Genomic DNA, 19,889 nt, shown 5'->3' with positions numbered 1-19,889 from the left:
ATCAAAATTCTTGCCCTTACATTTAACGTTTCCGAATGTTTGAAAACTTTTTTCAGAACACTCTGTTGCAATTTATCCTTTAAATTATTGCAGTGCCTGAATACAATATATACATGCCTGAATACAATATATATATATATATATATATATATATATATATATATATGTGTGTGTGTGTATGTACATATATAAATTATATATGTATGTACATACTGTATGTGTATACGCATTCCTAAGTTCATGAATGTATGTGTTCACACATACGCATATGTGTGTATGTGTGTGTGTGTGTTCATATATACGAATATGCCTGTATGTATTTATGTATGTGTGTAAAAAAGGGCCCCTCCACGTCATTTTTTTTCCAAAAATTACGTAATTATTATGAAATATTTTCGTAATCAAAATTACGTAATCCACATTACTTAAAATAGGCGAAATTATTACACATTTCTTACATTAATCTTACGTAAAAATTACATAAGTATGTAACTTTTTTTGCGTAAAAATTACATAAATATTACGGATTTTCGCTTAGTGGGATTGTACAAATAGATAAATAAGCATTGTACAATTCAGTTTCCTGAAAATTGTAGTCGCGACATCTATTGATTTCTTTGTCTGCAGCTGAAGCAGGGACATAAACCTCCCAAAGTGTCAAATACAATGCAAAGCAAAAGTTTATTTGTTAGACAAAACAATTTCAATGAGTGACTGGTTGTGAAAATATTTAAACTCAGAAATCGTTTTCTGTAGTGTTTTTTTACATTGCACTCACAATGCGTTCATTAAATATATAAATATTAATTGCCATAACGTTATATTTTCATTTAATTAGAATTATCAATTATTTTGCTTTCTAAAAATATCTAGAATTCATTTGTCATTTATCATGCGTAAATAGTCATTTTAAATTTATTTCTAGTGATTTAGCACATAATTTTTTTTCAAATTTAATTTTTGTGTTCAATTTGCTTCAAAATATGGCCGAACCATCAAAATTATCAATAAAACGCGTTGAAGTATCTTTAATTAAATTTAATGATGTTATTGTTCCCCATCATGTTGATATATTAAATAAACACAAAGATAATATATTGAAGTATAATGCTGTCGGAGATAATGAAAAAGTTAAGAAGGAACAAGTTAATGCTTCTCGAGTAATCAAGCAACTTAAACAAACTCTGTATGAAATTGAAATGATTAAAGGCAAGTAACAGAAAGCGATCATGCAAAATTTGATAAAAGCACAGAGAAGTCGATTCAATGTGCCAAAGCAGCAATAAATGAATATTATGGTAAATACTTTATAGTTAGATTATTTTAATTTTTACTTTAAAATGTTTCTAGTATCAATGAAATTATATATTGAATACAAAATAATTATCAGAACCAAATTAGCAAGGTTTTAAAATGATTATTTCTGTAATTAAATGAGAATGAAAACAATCAAGTCAACATAATAATATTTAAAAAAGCATTTGAAGTTATTAATAGTGTTTAAAGTACAAATATAATGTTCAAATATGATTTTCTTAGGATTGTAAAAGACAACTTTATATCTATTAGCAGTCATGAAGTAACATGAATGGACATATAGGTGAAAGTTTGTATAAATTAAAGTAAAAAGGAATGTTAAAACTCTATGATATTTCAATATATATATATATATATATATATATATATATATATATATATAATTCTATTCTTAGTTTACTATTATTATTAAAAATAGCACTGCAATTAAATTTAAAAAATTATTGTGTATGTGTTTATTCATTTTCATTAGCTCTCAAATATTTTTTTCAAAAACTAAACATATATGAAATATACTATTTTATAATTCCTGAATAATTTACTTTGAAGACAGTGTATCATCAATTAATGAACATGGAAGTTTGCAGAGTGCAGCTTCACAAGAATTCATTAGCAGGTGCCTTAATTGGCACTTGTGTAGTGTGTCCTATTGGCCTAATAGCTGGTTTCAAAGTTGTGGACAGCAGCAATGGGATGTGGAGTATTAGGATTCACTGGAGGCCAAATACTAAAAAAAAGAAAACATATAATTATGCAAGATGTTGACAAAAACAGCAATGATTTATCGGTGGAGCAAAAATCATTAAAAATGTGGAAAACAAATCTTTTTTTATAAATAAAAACTAATGTGATCATTGGAATATCATAACTTTTGTACACTATTTATGTTAAATGCAAAGAATATTAATAGAAAAATAAATTATTTATGAAATAGTATATTTGTTTAGATTTTGGCATACCTCTCCTCTTTACTTCATTAGTGTATTAATTTTTTTGTGGTACCGTTGGGATTCTGATACTTCTTCGTTCAATATTCAGGATCATGTGTTCAACTTGACTGAGGAGTTCATGTCGAATTCAAGTAAAAACCTTTCAAATTTTATATAAGGAAAGAAACTTGTTAGTTGCATAAAGTTTAGATAATATTTTAAAGAAAAACTATGTGTACACTTGATTTATAGTTTTATTGAAGTTAGAAGACTTTAAAACAAAAACATACCAAAGACATTGTTCCCTCTGATATAATTATTTAGCATAAACAAAAACAGATTTTTTTTAAACAACTTCTAGAAGCTATGTAGTCACAACTACATACATGTTATTACATTTTTAAGTAAGTTGATTTTTTCAATAGAAAAATATATCCATAAATTCGATATGTGCTGTGATATAAGAAATTGCATAGAATTTTTCCACCATTCTACTAGAGTTCACTGAGTCTGATTATTGTCGAACAGACTGCTGTACATAATTTTAATAGGAACTATGTTCATCGAGGTATAATAAGTCCAGATAATATGTTCCCACCGGTGGACACGCGGTCCGGTATAGTGCAGTAATTGGAGAGGAAAAAAAGGGTGTAACCTCTGAATTTTTTTTACTGTACTCCGATTTGCATAAAGTTTTGGAAATAGGCTTATCTTACACTTAAGTTCAAAAGTAAAAACAATTTGCACTCCGCCACCACTCCCCGGGGGGGGGGGGTTAATGCCAAAGCTACCCGCCAAGGTCCCTTTATGTATAATTGACATTGAGACATTTAATCGCAAGAAAAAACGTGTTTCTCAAACTCTAAAGTGTTTTCTAATACATTTACCTTACAATAAAATCTTTTTAATCTCTTGAAAATCCTACAACCTTGCGAACCACCTTTGAGTTAAAAAAAACTCCTATAAGTAGGTATTTTTTTATAAAAATTTATTTTGGTATGACATAAAAGATTTAAGTACATATATATGGTAATTCCCATCTATAATTTTTTCAAATCTCAAAACTACCCTTAAATATAACAGTTAATATTTATGATTACATATTTATAAATTATTTAATTATAGAATAAGAAATCAGAATTTATCATAAACATCATATACATATGTCCTACTACTGGTGGTACCTAATACTGCGTACTTACACATTGTTACAAATATGGTCACAATTTGACAAAAATGCGTTTAGTTTTTGGGTCACAAGTCCTTTAATTCTGTTTCCATCACAATTTGTAATACACCATTGGAAGGTAGTTAAAAGGACTCTGTTTTTATTATGTAAATTGCGTATCTCTACTCATTTTGAAATGGCGGCCGCGCACTCTTTAAACAATCATAACTTTGTCAATTTTTGTGTAAAAAAAAAATACAAAACAATAATAAACCAGAAAAAGGCCTCTGATTTCTATCTATATACTTTTATACGTATCTTTTATTTTTTAATATATAATGAATGGAATAAGTTGGATTTTTAAAAAAATCGAAAAAAATATTTTCATAAAATTGTGAGTTTTCTGAAAATAGTTTGTACTAAAGTAGTGAATCCACTAAAATTCATCAAGATCTCTATTATTCTAGATTGGAATGTAAATAATTATGATTTTGGTGGAAATGATGCTCATTTAATCACATGATTGAAATGAAAAAAAACATTGTATGTGCCTTTTTTTGCATGATAGCTTTATTATTGTACAAGCGAAAAACTTGTAAAAGCACTCATTTTAAAGCTTATTTTGAGCATAAATCCCCATTCCACCGGAATATATAAAATGTAATACCTCGCCGTTAGAAGCCTTTGAATACAACAAAAACGACTTTGCTCTTTGCTTCCTAGAACACTGTATAAAACGCCAAATTATTAAGATTTTAATTGACATAATTTTTTTCATTTCATGATTCTCGTTGAAAGGTATATTTTTGAAGATATTTGCAAAAAAAAACGAAAAAACCGCCAAAAATGTATGAAAATTATGAAACATTTTTTTCTTATAATTAGTTCTTCTATCGATATCCGACGTTATTTTGGAAAAATAAAATTACACCATTGAGAAGGGGTGCCATTCCCTCGGGAGGTAGTGGCGGAGTCCAAATTGTTTTCACTTTTGTTCTTGGGAATAAGATGATCCTAATTCCAAAGTCTCATGCAAATCGGAGCACAGTAAAAAAGTTCCGGCCCAAAACGTAATAAAGTAATTTATGTTTATTTATCTATGGTAGTAATGCAGTTGCGTTGTGATCCCCCGGTGAGCATGCCGTCTTCAACGTAATTATGAAGAAGATGGCATGACTTCCCAAAGACTTTTTATTGTATATCCATTTCTTGGAGTTTCTATGGCCAAACCCAAATCCTTGCTGTAAATTGGAACGCGATCAACAGAATGTTCTCCTTCGGCTATGTACGTAGTTAATGTAGATGGAGTATCTTTAGATTTATCTAATTCCTGTACATCTTCAAAATTTGGATCAGCAGGCGGTGGACTAAAAACCTATAAATTAATACCGTTTCAATCAATTTCTAATAATAATATACCTATATGTTATTTAAGTATACGTTATACTTTACTTGATCTTTCAATGAATACTCTACACCAAATATAGGGTTTGGCTATATACAGAGTGAAGTGAAATTAATTCTTTATATACTGCTCCAAGTCTATCCTCTGGATCAATTCTGAATCCTAATAAATATCCTCCACTCTGCTCCGAAACGATAATGACTAAAGCTGGACCAAATTTACTATCGCGGACTTGGATCTTATTATAAATAGATACTGTTAGTTTTTATATCAACACATTATATCATTCACAATTAATTTATTACCGTAACTATTTGCATATATGGCAATGTGATATTGAAGCATTCGTTTAGATCAGCATACCAAACTATTCTAATGTTTGTTATTAGAAATGTTCCTAAATTACCCTGGTCGCTCGAAAGATTCCAAACACCATTTACTTTTTGATACACTTGCTCATTTTTTAAGACTGATAGAGCTCCACTATTTAGAATGGATGCTCTTAATTTCAAGTCTCTGTACATTTTTGTCGACGTGTAGGCTCTTAAAAATGGTTTAATGGATTAATAATAATAATAATAATAATTTTACACATATGTATATAATATATTACATTAGGGAACGAATTCATTATCTTTAAGCGATATTTCAAGACAATTTATATAATTATAAATCCAAGTTCTCTTCTACATTTCCCAGTTTCTATAATTTCCTACTTAAAATAATTAGATTGAACATGCAGCTGTTTCAATTAAACATTTTGTTTTGTATTTTAATTTTAATTTTTATTTTAATTATGTTGTGCTAAAACTCGGACTGATGAATCATTGAATTTTCGATTAATGAAAATAAACCATCATTTATTTAAGCGTTAACAAATACACTTTTTAAACTTAAACCATGGATGAATTTATGCTTGGAAGCATTTTAACCAGGTACGGATGCTTCACCCAAGGGTGGAAAGTGTAAGAAAACAGTCTATTTCTATTTTGGATACAAATGTGAAAACAAAAGAAAATTAAATCGAACCAAGAAATTAGGAAGATAATGCAGGAAGGCAACGTGGACTAAAAATTGTGAAAATATGTATTCTCACACCATGACTTCGATCATGAGTTATCATTCTTTAAATAATTAAAATTATTTAACTTACTTATGAACACCAATCACCAAAGAAAAATGTTTTTTGTCCAATAAACTAATATCTGTAAAAATAAATTCAAATTTGGAAGACCCATTAGCAGCCATTATATGCAGAGCATCTGTCGTTGCTCTTAGTTTTGATATAACTGTTTTGATACTCATGTTAATTATGCAGTTATATCCTATAGCTGCAATTAAATAGAACGAATTAATTAATTAAACAAAAACTAATTCTGAGCATTATATACACCAAAAGGCTCACTCAAATTAACACGAGGTGTAGCATGAGAATGCCACATTAATATGATATTTGTTATTAACAAACGTCCCTTATCTCCGCTATTTCCTTTAGAATCTTCAACAGCATCCATTCGATCTACCAATTTTTCACCGGATCTTAATTTAAGAATGCTGTGGAAATGCCCAAAATATTATGTTACAAAAGTATAATATAATTCCAATTGTAGTAATTTAAATATCAATAAAAAGTAGACTATTATGAATAGTAATAAAAATGCTCTGTGCGTAATTGTACGGTTATAATCATTTTTTTCATTGAGATTGTTGATTATTCGAAATTAATAAATTAAATGTCAGTTTTTATTTTAACGATTTTGAAAGTAATACATATTAATTGATTAATATTAAATAAAAATATACAATGTAGGCGGTAGAGTGAATATCTACCTTACTTACGAGTAGGGAATGTCAAAACGAATTTCTCTATCCTCCCAAACTAATGCAAATTCAGTCATTTTATACAAGTATAATTATTGTTAAATATTGAAGAATATTATTCAAGAATGTCAATCGACCCTCAAAAATACAAAATATTGTTACCTTGCCAACCGATAATCTAAACATTATTTGCGCATGCTCTTGCTTTGAAAAGTTTATGCATTTATGAACTTGTTCTGTTCGTTGTTCATGAATTATGTCGATGAGTTTTTGTTATAAACATCATAATTTTTCCTAAAATTTCATTCATTTTCTATATTTGCAACGTATGGTTTTATACCTGGAATAATTTTTGCATATATATTGTTAATTGATTTTGTTATTTTATAATATTTTTGTTAACATATAGGCAAATCAAGTAATAATAACAATTGTATTGTATTATTATATATATTCGTAATTATTATATTCTCAATATAAAAAACAAATGTATAACAAATTAAATAAATTATTGAAAATTAAACCAAACTTCATAATTTTTATAAAATTAAACTGTCAATTCAACATATATTCTAATAATGAGTAAGTGTTACAAATTGTAAAAAAAATACTTATTTCATGTGGATTTTTTATGTGGAAATATAAAAAATAATGTTATTTTACTCTGAAACGTTTTTCTATCATTATTTTTCATTCAATGTTTCATCAAAATTTTGCTAATTATAATTTTACTAGCGATTAATATAAATATATTGAAATAAAGATATATTCATCCGCAATATATCCTGTTTGTAATATATATATCTAATATCCGTCAGAAACTTTTCCTTCTCCGTTTTGCTAGTGGCTCCTTATTAGCATTCACAGAGGACATTTGCTGAACATCAGACTCGTTTGTTGGTTTTCTTTTAGGCGCAGCACCACCTAAAAAATTTTTTTTATTTTATTATAAAAGTATATAATAAAAAATTAGTATCACTAACTTATATTTTTATTTTCCTGATTAGTAAGATTTTATTACGAATAATTGGATAACTGAACTTATTATTATAATTATTATCATTAATTATTTATTTAATAAATACTTAGTTGACTTTTTCATTGAAATACTGACACTTAACTGTAATTTGAAAACAGATTGATTAGCTCGTATTTTTAAATATTTGCAGACCTAACATTTTCTATGATATCTTCTTAATAAAAACGTTGATTTACTTAGTGTATTAACAGAATTTTTAAAGATAAGTTTCAAGCTAAAATTTTTATATATCTCACAAATACCATTTCACACTTTCGCAAAAAAACAATTTGAAATTTGCAATCCAAAATACATTTTTTTGTAAGGAACGGACAAACGGGTATAACGTGAGATATATTACCCGGTATATCACGAAGAGAGTTATCAACACATGAGTCCGTATTTTTGCTGTTTCTGAAAGTTCGCCATCTCGAAAATATTGTTTCAAAAAAGGAGCGAGGGCCCTCTTTTTGACTGTTCTTTTGACCCTGTAATTGTAGTTTAACAAACAATATATTAATAAATAATTACATATAATAAATTTAATACAAAGATTTGTATTATTATTTGTATTACGTCATTGATTGTTGTTTTGGTGAAACTGGTCTAAGAATTCCGAATTTATCTATTCGAGCGAATAATTCACTATGAAAATTTTCAGGAATCCCAAGCTCTCGTACCATCCCATCTAAAGAGAATTGAACACAATCTTTGCAGAAAGCCAATATTCTTCGCAAAAAGGCTAAACACTAAAAACAATACATATTATAAATACTTATAGAAGAAATTATACAATTATTATTCTATTATTTTACTTTTTTATTAATTTTTACATACGTCTCAATTTCTTTTATTATATACGTTTTTATATACAAAATCCAGTATATCATTGTTTAATATAAATACTCACGATTCTATCATGTTTGCTGGTAAGTGCCATAATCATTTCATCGTTACAAATACGCGAATGATTATCATTGCAAATGCAACAGATGTGGATATAGTCTGCCGGAAGACGCGATAGGAATCCATAGCAAGCTCCGTGGCTCCAAAAATTGCACCCACAACATAATATCTAAAGTTTGAAGTAATAAAATAAATTCTTATGCCAAAAATCATAAAAAGAGTTTATTTATAATTATTGATAGTTTTAGGTTGTTTATAAAATAATGGATGAAAAGTTTTTTATCTGTCCGAAAAGAGGTTTATATTATTTATAATACCTTATAAGCAATGCTTAAAGACGACTACGAGTGAAAAGATTCACCAGCATTATCTCAAAAACAAGAAAAGTATGGAATTTTTTGATGAAACTATGTTAAAGTAGAAAACATAAGTTGTGTAATCTGCCATCAATTGGTAATTATTTCTAAAGATGTAAATAATAAAAAAAATAGTAAATACAATAGTAAATTAAGTTAAAATAAACAATTTTACAAGAGATAAAATTAAATTATTAGTAACTATGCTTATAAATATTTTGGGCAAAATACCAGATCAGGGTTATATACAATATGTTCTATGTAAAAAATACGCCCTTAAAATTTATATTTGTTATTGGTTGAATAATGGAGAATTGAACTTTGCAATATACCTCTAGCATTGAAAATAAGACATTGGAAACATTTTTTTTATAATTAGGAAATAGTTAACTGGAAATTTTACTAATCGTGATTTAATAGTTGAGGGTTGTGATAGAGTTCTTTTGGTTTAGAAGACAGTACAATTACATGTATAAAATCATTAATCTATTTAAAAAATAATTCAACAAAATAAAAATTAAAAATGATCAGTTTAAAATAATATGAAATAGCTTTTAATAAAAGACAATTTGTTGCTATAAATAATAATAATACCTTTTTTTTTATTCTTAAAAAATTAAAAACTACTTGTTTTTCACTAAAGTTTCTCAAAATATTCTAGATATAAGTGAAAAATGCAAAAATTAAGCAAATTGAATTAAGTTATTTAAACTCACCATAACAGCGTGTTCATCATTGTTCTCGCAAACGCATAATATTTTCACATCTTCATATATGTTATCGCTATCTATAGTTATAAAGAAAGTTAATAATTATTTAAACCATCATTAGTTCAGTCATTTAGTAGTTTTACCTTAAGAGTTTTGCGGATGTTTTGAAAATTGGTGATTTTATAGATTTTGATGTGATCTTTACGAATTTCAACTTTGCCACCTCAAATTTTTGCCGCTGCCGCCGCTATATTGGAAAAATTGCGACAAAAATCAGTTTTTCAACGATATCTCCTTTCTGACTTATTTTACGTTAAAACAACTATATACAAAATTAAACTAGACAAAATTTTCTATAATTTATTCAATAACGTTTTTTTCTGTAACATCAATAGTTTTAGCGTACGTGCGCCGCAAAGTTTCTGCTGCTCGCGCCATCATCGGATATTCGGCCGCTCTTTGCACTTAAACGCATTCTCTCTAATAAATAAATAATTTCAATGTTGAATTAAGCTTTTCTGCTCAGGTCTGGCCTAGAAATAACATAAATTAATTATTTTTGTTTTTCATTTTTATTTTTGCTGATAATTGAACATTTTAAATCATTGGATGTGTAATTTAATGCAAATTTTAAATTGTTTGTAAGAATAGTTTTATATTAAATTAAATTAGATTTTTTTATAATTTACTTAATTAACTTTTTACCTCCAGTTTGATGTTCTCGATGGGTCATATGTTATTAGCTAATGGTCTTCAGGGACAATCGAAATGTCAGAGGTTGCACTTTCTTCGATATTATCCGCGATGGGATTATCGTCATTGCAAAGTTGTTCGAAAATACTATCTGCGTCTTCCTCTTGATCACTATCTTGTGATGGAACTTGTGCATTACTACAGGTTCCACTACAATTTGTGCAGATAATGGAGCACTTGAATCCTGCCTTTCTGCATCCACAGGCTTTCTGACATCCCTTTTTGCATTTGCAAGAAATCAGTTTCAACAAGGTGTCCGGAGCTGGAGGCTCGAGTGAGGTCACAGGAATCAGGCCATTTTTGCTTCCTTTCCATCCCCATTGTTCTGCATTTACCTCATTCCCATACCACTGCTGAATTTGGTGATATGTTCGGAATGAATGTTGTCGTGCTGCTGCCTGCATGCTGGTAGTGATGCAATATTAAATTTAATTTTGTATGCCGATTTTGTAAAGCACGCATATAAATCTAAAGACGTATAAATAACTTCATTTAGATCTTGATTTTTACTATATATTTACTAAAACCGGGAAGAGGAAAAATTTTGCAACAATTGTATTCTACAAGTAGCCTAATAGATAAAACAGCCGCAGATCATATATTGTTTTTGCACGCCTTCAGTGGCTGCGATACAACTTCAGCAATTTTTAATCAAGGTAAAATAAAATATATAAATACACTATGTAAAAATCAAGATCTAAATGAAGTTATTTATATATTTAAAAATCAAAAAGCTGATCCAGAGATCATTGCCACAGCTGGAGAACGCTTCCTTCTTAAATTTTACGGTTGTAGTGATGAGAATACCATAACAAATAAATCTTTAAACGTCTTTAGATATGCGTGCTTTACAAAATCGGCATACAAAATTAAATTTAATATTGCATCACTACCAGCATGCAGGCAGCAGCACGACAACATTCATTCCGAACATATCACCAAATTCAGCAGTGGTATGGGAATGAGGTAAATGCAGAACAATGGGGATGGAAAGGAAGCAAAAATGGCCTGATTCCTGTGACCTCACTCGAGCCTCCAGCTCCGGACACCTTGTTGAAACTGATTTCTTGCAAATGCAAAAAGGGATGTCAGAAAGCCTGTGGATGCAGAAAGGCAGGATTGAAGTGCTCCATTATCTGCACAAATTGTAGTGGAACCTGTAGTAATGCACAAGTTCCATCACAAGATAGTGATCAAGAGGAAGACGCAGATAGTATTTTCGAACAACTTTGCAATGACGATAATCCCATCGCGGATAATATCGAAGAAAGTGCAACCTCTGACATTTCGATTGTCCCTGAAGACCATTAGCTAATAACATATGACCCATCGAGAACATCAAACTGGAGGTAAAAAGTTAATTAAGTAAATTATAAAAAAATCTAATTTAATTTAATATAAAACTATTCTTACAAACAATTTAAAATTTGCATTAAATTACACATCCAATGATTTAAAATGTTCAATTATCAGCAAAAATAAAAATGAAAAACAAAAATAATTAATTTATGTTATTTCTAGGCCAGACCTGAGCAGAAAAGCTTAATTCAACATTGAAATTATTTATTTATTAGAGAGAATGCGTTTAAGTGCAAAGAGCGGCCGAATATCCGATGATGGCGCGAGCAGCAGAAACTTTGCGGCGCACGTACGCTAAAACTATTGATGTTACAGAAAAAAACGTTATTGAATAAATTATAGAAAATTTTGTCTAGTTTAATTTTGTATATAGTTGTTTTAACGTAAAATAAGTCAGAAAGGAGATATCGTTGAAAAACTGATTTTTGTCGCAATTTTTCCAATATAGCGGCGGCAGCGGCAAAAATTTGAGGTGGCAAAGTTGAAATTCGTAAAGATCACATCAAAATCTATAAAATCACCAATTTTCAAAACATCCGCAAAACTCTTAAGGCAACAGCATTTTTTTGCACCAAATGACTGGGCTACATAACATAAGCCATTATTATAACAATTTGTCCAATATTTCAACGAATCTAATATTTTTGAACAAATTTTTAATTTCAATTATAGAGAAGCATAGATAATAATTAACCACCTTCAAATCATATTATGAACTTCGTACCTTTGTCATTATCCATGACGACATCTGAAGGAGTAGCTTTATTTTTACTATCATAGGTATAATTGGTGTCCATAGGAGACCCCTGCACGTCCCGCTCCACAATATTAATTGTTTTATTATGGAAGTGTGTTAGATTAGTAGCTTTGCTGACTGCTGATGGAATCATTGAGCAAGAATTTGCATAGATTGGTCGGAGTTGGCGATTTGTAACCGGAGAAAACATCTACAAATATATATAATATGCATAAATATCAAAATTGGCTTTTTTCCTGTCTAGCATTTCTAAACTATATATCAATTATTTTAAACTATATCAATAAACATGGGAAAGGAAATGAAATTAAAAATTCCAATTTCTTATTAAAATTCTGCCATATATGTAAAATTTCTATTTGGCACATCATTTTTGATAGATAATGGCAATACGAATAATTGACAGTATCTCATTGCCTTTAATTAACTTCCCGTAGGGCAAGTTATAGTAATCGCAAAAAAATCGAAAATGAAAATTTTTGCATTTCTCGACGTTTCAAAGGTTTCTGAATATTTTGGCATACCTTAGAAAAAATGGATGTATGTGTGTGTGTGTGTGTGTGTGTGTGCGTGTGTGTATGTATGTGCGGATACAAATTTTCGTCGACGATTTCGGGAACACCGATCAACCGATTTGAATAATTCAAAAAGCATTCGATTCGTATTGATAAGGAGACGTGCTGATTAGTTTCTGGCGAAGTCAGGTCTAGCCGTTCCAAAGATACGGGGCAAAAAGTGCCGAAAACGGTACCTCCGTTTTTAAGAGAACGGAGCGTCTGATTTGAATAATTCAAAAAACATTTTACTTGTATTGACAAGATGTAGAATTGATCAAATTTTCATGAAGGCAGGTCTAGCGGTTTTGGAGATCTAATGAAAAAAGTAAAAAAAAATGCCATTCGGCGGTTAAAAATGATCATTAGACATATGCACATCAAATTATCAGATATTTTATAGAGATTTTAACAATAAGTATACATTTTTTTTACATTTCTATGGGTTCCGTACCAATGCTTATGCGTTAGACGGCGGCGCGGCACTTGCGAGCTTTGACATTTCGTCTCTATGCAGTTCAAGCAGTGCGATTGCTTTGAAAAAAAGTTCATAATTTCCAAAATATGTCAAAATGAAGAAAACATTTTTTTCCAAAAAATTTTTTTGTTTTCAAAAAAAAATTTTTTTTCTCAAAAAAAAATTTTTTTTTTTTCAAATAAAAAATTTTTTTTTCAAAAAAAAAGTTATTTTTTGTCAAATTTATAGTTTCTCAAAAATCTATTTTTTTTAAAGTAAATTTTTTTCAAAGATGTTAATCGTTTTTAAAAAAATAATAATTTTTGGTACGGGAAGTTCCAGCAATTTGCCTTAAGGCACGATGCCCTAATTGCCTTAAGACAGAACTCCACTTACAGCTAGTTTGAAATCATCTCGCCAAGAAGTTATATAACTACGTTTTTGAGCAGAAAATGTAAAATAGTGCTTTACATTAATTCATAGAGAATATTATCACTTGAATGAATTGATTTATTTAATGATGATGAAATATTTGTTTTTCATTGCAAACATATTATTATTATTATACACTAAATATTATTACTCACTAAATATTAATTATTTTTAGTTATATTTTATTATATTAATTACATATATAGTATACATATATGTACCTATTTATCTAAAAATAAGAAACTTAAAATCACGAAATATATTGTAATACCAAAACTTAATGTTCGAGAAATGTCATTTTTTAATTTCATTAAAAAGTTGCAAATTTATGTGGTTACAACATTAAAGCAAATATATGCTTACCACAGCATCAAGAGAAGTATCATGATAAATACCCATATCTTCAGTCATTGTATTTAACTGCATCATAACTTCTGGACTGTTAGATCCACCAATGACTATCATATTCTGATATATATTTATTATTGCATCAAATTTTTATAAAATATATTGACTATAATTGTAAATTTTGACTTATATTTAAAAACACTCACAGCGGCCTCCGACGTGTTGCATATATTTTCCGTTTGGGAGTTTTCCACAACTTCACAATTTTCATTTGTTTGTTTACCAGCATCCGAGGTATGAATATCTACATCTACAAACTAAAAAAAATATTTATTGAAAATATTAAAACACTACAACAGTAATATAATTCAGAAATTGAAGAACTTTTGCAATAAAAGCTATAATATTTTTAAAATTAATTACCTTAGCAATCGCTCCCATACTAATAGAGTGGTATGGCGTGAAGCATTTACCAACTTCTATATTATAAAGATCTGGTGGATACTCAAATGCTTGATATGAACAAGCCTTAAAACCAGGCGGTTGATACTCAGCAGGAGTTCCTACATAATGAATGGATTTTAAAAGTACGAGAGTATAAATCAAAATAAATACCAAAAAATAAATGAATAACAATTTTACCATCATAGTATGTTAACATCATGGCTAATGAGCAACCCTTCGGTAATTCTGGCATATTTTTTACAATTTCTAAGCAATTGTATAAACAATCAAAGATACTGCTTTCAAGTGTTTTTGGAGATATCTTGGATGAGTCGATCTTTATGAGCCTTAAATAAAATCATAAATTTTACAACTATTTTTTTATTATTACATATATTCACATATAATATATTCATGTTTGTAAATAGTGAAGTTACTTGACTACACCAAGCATAACAGAAATTAACTTTACAATTTCAATAAATCACAACTAAACTGTAAATTATTCTCAATCTGGGGTAGCTTTTATATAGATTACTTTATGTGATTATAAAAAAAAAATTGAATTACCAAGAATACTGATCAATATATTCACACAATTGGCGATAATGAAAAACAGTACCAATATAATTATGTGTTACTATGTTAGCGCTATGATAAGTCAAATTTTGTTTATTAAATTTGATCACTTTACTATAGACTCTAATAACATATAATAAATAAGTAGTTAACTAACTTAATAATAACCTAAAATAATATGTTGGGCGATGACATGAATATTGAATCATTTTTTATATTCTAGATGTATTTTATAAAAAAATATTATTATTTCTTACAAATACTAAAATGATTCACAAAATTAACTAATAATTTGAGCAATATATTTAACATTTGTCTTGGGTACCAATTTTTTAAATCGCAAAAAGTAAGTGACTTTATTTTTAAATATTTGCTAGAAGTAATAAATATTAAATACATGTAGTGTGTGTACTAAAAGGTTTATGTTATATTAAAAAATTAATAGAATGCAGATCAGTAAATTCTTTTATTTTTAAAGTAACTCAACTTAAATTCACTTAAAAAGTAATTATATTCTATTATAAATTGGTTGCAAAAAAATTTAAAAGCGCCCATTACAATACCTACACGAAATTGAATAAAAAAATTATTTTGTCTTTGTCTATATATATAATATATCTAATAACTATATCTAAAAAAGTAATATCTAAAAAACATTTTTAAAATTTTTGATTTTTTTTCCATGCTAATTCCATATCAAACTTTGATTCAATTTCGCAATATCTAAAAGATAAAATTAAAAGCTAAAATTTTTAGAGATTTTTTTTTATCAATTTGAGCCCCTGGAAGGAAGGAAATTTGAAAATGTTCATAATAAGGACCACCCTAATGTATATTTATATTTTCATTTGGTGTTAACATATGTATTAACAAAGTCTCATAACTCAAAAGGCAAAAGCTCAGAAATCAAAGGGCATAAATCAATAAAAAAACAAATTTTTCTTAAAAACTTATTTTACAATCAGGACAAGATATAACATATATGTGTACTAAGTTATAGATAACACATATATTGCACATTTACTATTTGTGATATTTTTATTGTTAGTATTCTGTAAGATATTATATAAGTTACAATCAATTATACTTGTTTATCTATGGTTACAATATTAATGTCTATATTTCTTATTGTTCTTATATCCTAATACCATGGATTGATGAATTTTCTGTTTTTAACTCTTATATTAACACATTTTTCTACTGAATGCAGGCTAGGATTATCGCCAAAACGTATGGATTGTAAAATTTTTATTTTTTTTAAATTATGGTTTTTTATTGATGGTATGCGCGATTATTATGATTTTAATACTCGAAATAATATATTGACAAAAAAAAATTAATACCCACATATATGTATATATAATAAATTTTAATTCTTACCGGCTATTGGCGAACGTTGTATTACTTTCAAAATTGCAAGCGTCACTATATTTTATTCTAAACGTATAACTTTCCAACGCTTTTCCAATGTCTTCTTGTCCGGGCGGTTGTACAGCCACAATGATATCTCGCAACTACAATAGATTATAAAAACCAAATTATATTTTGCGACATATACACATTATACATATACAATATATAATTACATATCCTTTTTTCATTGCATCAAAGCATCCTTTAACCGACTTAAGAAATCTCGTTATTTTGGGGTCTGATTTGACATTTTGCAACATATGCATCGACAAGATTCCAATTTTACGAGGGCGAAAATATTCCTTTGAATAAATCTTTCGCAGATAACATATAGCACTAATTGAAACTGCAAATAACTGTCTAGTTAAGGTCATAGAATTAGTTTCCGATTTGAAAGCTAGTTCAGGCTTCACGAGTATATTTGTGGTATTCTGTGAAAAAAACGAAAAGTATTTGAAACATTTGTAGAATTAGCTTTATGAATGCACAATAAAATAAAAACTTTACTAGACAATCTACTTCCGTTTGGGATCCTTTTAATAACGTTTTAGTACTCATTTTTAAAGTTTGTTAATAACTTTGAAACACACTTCGAAACAACTGTACGCAAAATGGCGATTACGTTGTACATCTCTCGTCGCACCACAAAATCTAAGCAGTGCAACCAACGAACTAAATGAATAATATAAAATTGACATGTATGTTCTTTTACTAACTTCTCGAATGATAAAAATTCAAACGCGGTTTTAGTTTTTTTATTGACAAGTCGCGATTCGCTCAGAGCGTGACTGCAGCGCCCATGCAGCGCCGGAATAAATATGAACTAATTAAGGCTATTAGTGTGTGGTTTTTATGGGTTTTATATGTTTGTTAAAGAAAAAAGATATTAAATAATTGTTATAAATAATAATAAACATTATACAATAATAATGTGAACGCTCAATGTTTATTGAAATTATTAAATTTACTTCAACGCACTTAAAACATAGTTAAGTGTGTTGATTAATTTAATAAAGAAATGCAGTAAACATTTTTAAGGTTAAGTGCCTTAAAGCTTATGTCATGAGCTCGGAATAGTTCTTGATAAAAACAATATAATAATGATAAAAATATTTTAACAATAGAATAAGTAAATAATAAATTAATTTACTCACTTTTTTATTATTTTTGGTCAAACTAAAGACTTAGACATTATTATAAAGACATGATTTAGGCATTATTATAAAGACAAGACCCATCAAATAAAATTGCAGGAAAAAAAGCGACTTTAACTTTTCGAGTCTTGTAAATTGAAGGAAATATTGTTGACAAGTAGGTTGGGCTCAATACCTCGTCCGATTCACTGCAAATGCGATCATAGGGCTTGGGAACCCACGGTGATCCATCAACACTACAAATATATATTTTGCATTATTTCAGCATTGTATTAATTAAACTGATTGTAAAATAAACATTTTACGCTATGTGATAACTTTTATTTTTCTTTTAATCATAAAATTACATTTATTATATAATAACATGTAATTAATAGATAGATAATAGTTATACATAATCAATATACAATATATAAATATATATTTATCATTATTACAGCCTTGTATTAATTACATTGTTTGCAAAACAATTTTTTCTAGTAAGCATTAAATTTTGATAAAATAACAATTTATTGACTTATAATTTTTTTTTTGCTAAACATAACAATTTTACAAATATTCATAGTACTCCGAATTGAATTTTTATAACAATAAGGTTATGATACTTACTTTATTCTTCTAACCACGATCCACTTTTCCCGTTGATTTTCTTTCCACTTATCTGTAGGAAATGTATAGAATTTGCAGTCACTTTTTCTGCTCTTATTTCTACAACCCACTACACAACAGCTTTGGTGGCTCATTTTTAATTATCTTATTTAAATTTGAAATAAACAAATATTGTATGTGTTTTTCTTTAAAATTTCTGTCATAATGACCTACTTTAATGCTCAAAGTAGCCACAACGAACGCTTCGGTCGATTTGACTTCCCCTTCCATGCCTTCGCACATAGCCAATTAGGTAACTACACAATTAATTTTTGTCGTTTTTAATAAGAAAGTTCGATTGATTTTGTAAATTATAATTTTTTAATTGATTCGATCTTTTTCCTTGTCATTGGATTGTATTAATTAACTTATTGTAAAAAATATAAATTGTTCGTTCTAATTCATTTACTAATTTAACAGATTTGAACTATGTATCTCCATAAAAAATAATTATCTGCAACTGTTATTTTGTAAAAAATGATGCGTGTGATTACATTTATTTCTTTTCATTATGTTATCAGAAAGTAATATACTATAGGTAATTATCAAAATTTAAATATTTGTGCTAATTGTAAAGAAGTTAAAATATAAACCAAACGTTAATTTAGTAGACATATAAAATAACTAGTGGTATAATCGAAGATACTACTTTCAAGTGTTTTTGAAAATATTATGAACTAGCTGTAAGTGGAATTCTGTCTTAAGGCAATTAAGGCATTGTGCCTTAAGGTAAATTGCTGGAACTTCTCGTACCAAAAATTATTTTTTATAAATATATACGTTCATATAGTAGCACATAAAATTAAACTATTTAAACGAGCGAAACATGTGTCGCTCGCAAACCAGTTTCGAGGAAATGTTATGCTTTTTATATGGTGGTCTGCCTTGCAAAACTCTATCAAATCGATATACAATATTATTTAAATTTAACATTTAAATAAATTTTACTGGTTAATATATTTCAGGTTTTGTTTTCTATACAACTTTTCATTATCTTTTATATAAGATTGTGTAATTTAAGATTTTGGGTACATGATTTGTCGCCTCCTCAAAAATTGCATTTCGCTTAAAATCTATAATTGTTACTTTCATAAAACACGAACATTATGGATTAAAAAATTGCATATAATGAAGTTTTGAAACGAAAATCGCGCTCCTGATAAAAACATTTGCAAGTTTTTGTTATTTAATTATAGTTCTATATTGCTGTAATTTTTGCTGTGATATATTTATAATTGAAGTATTTATTTCAGGAGTGTACTAATTAATTATTGTTATTCTGCAAGATATGATGTTCCACAATTTATTATTGTTCCAATTAATTCTTTTTCGAAGTATAACTCATATTTATTTTTACACTA

General features: G+C 28.1%; 1 pseudogene; it reads right to left on the bottom strand.

The window, feature by feature from the left end:
• Positions 1-4,570: 4,570 nt before the first annotated feature.
• LOC113381208 lies at positions 4,571-6,717 on the bottom strand (annotated as a pseudogene).
• Between the last annotated feature and the right edge of the window lie 13,172 nt (positions 6,718-19,889).

This window comes from Ctenocephalides felis, unplaced genomic scaffold (genome assembly GCF_003426905.1).
Source record: "Ctenocephalides felis isolate EL2017-DRISC unplaced genomic scaffold, ASM342690v1 CF-g0.4_SCAFFOLD_02692, whole genome shotgun sequence".
NCBI lineage: Eukaryota > Metazoa > Arthropoda > Insecta > Siphonaptera > Pulicidae > Ctenocephalides > Ctenocephalides felis.
This window is presented reverse-complemented; position numbering and strand designations above follow the sequence as displayed.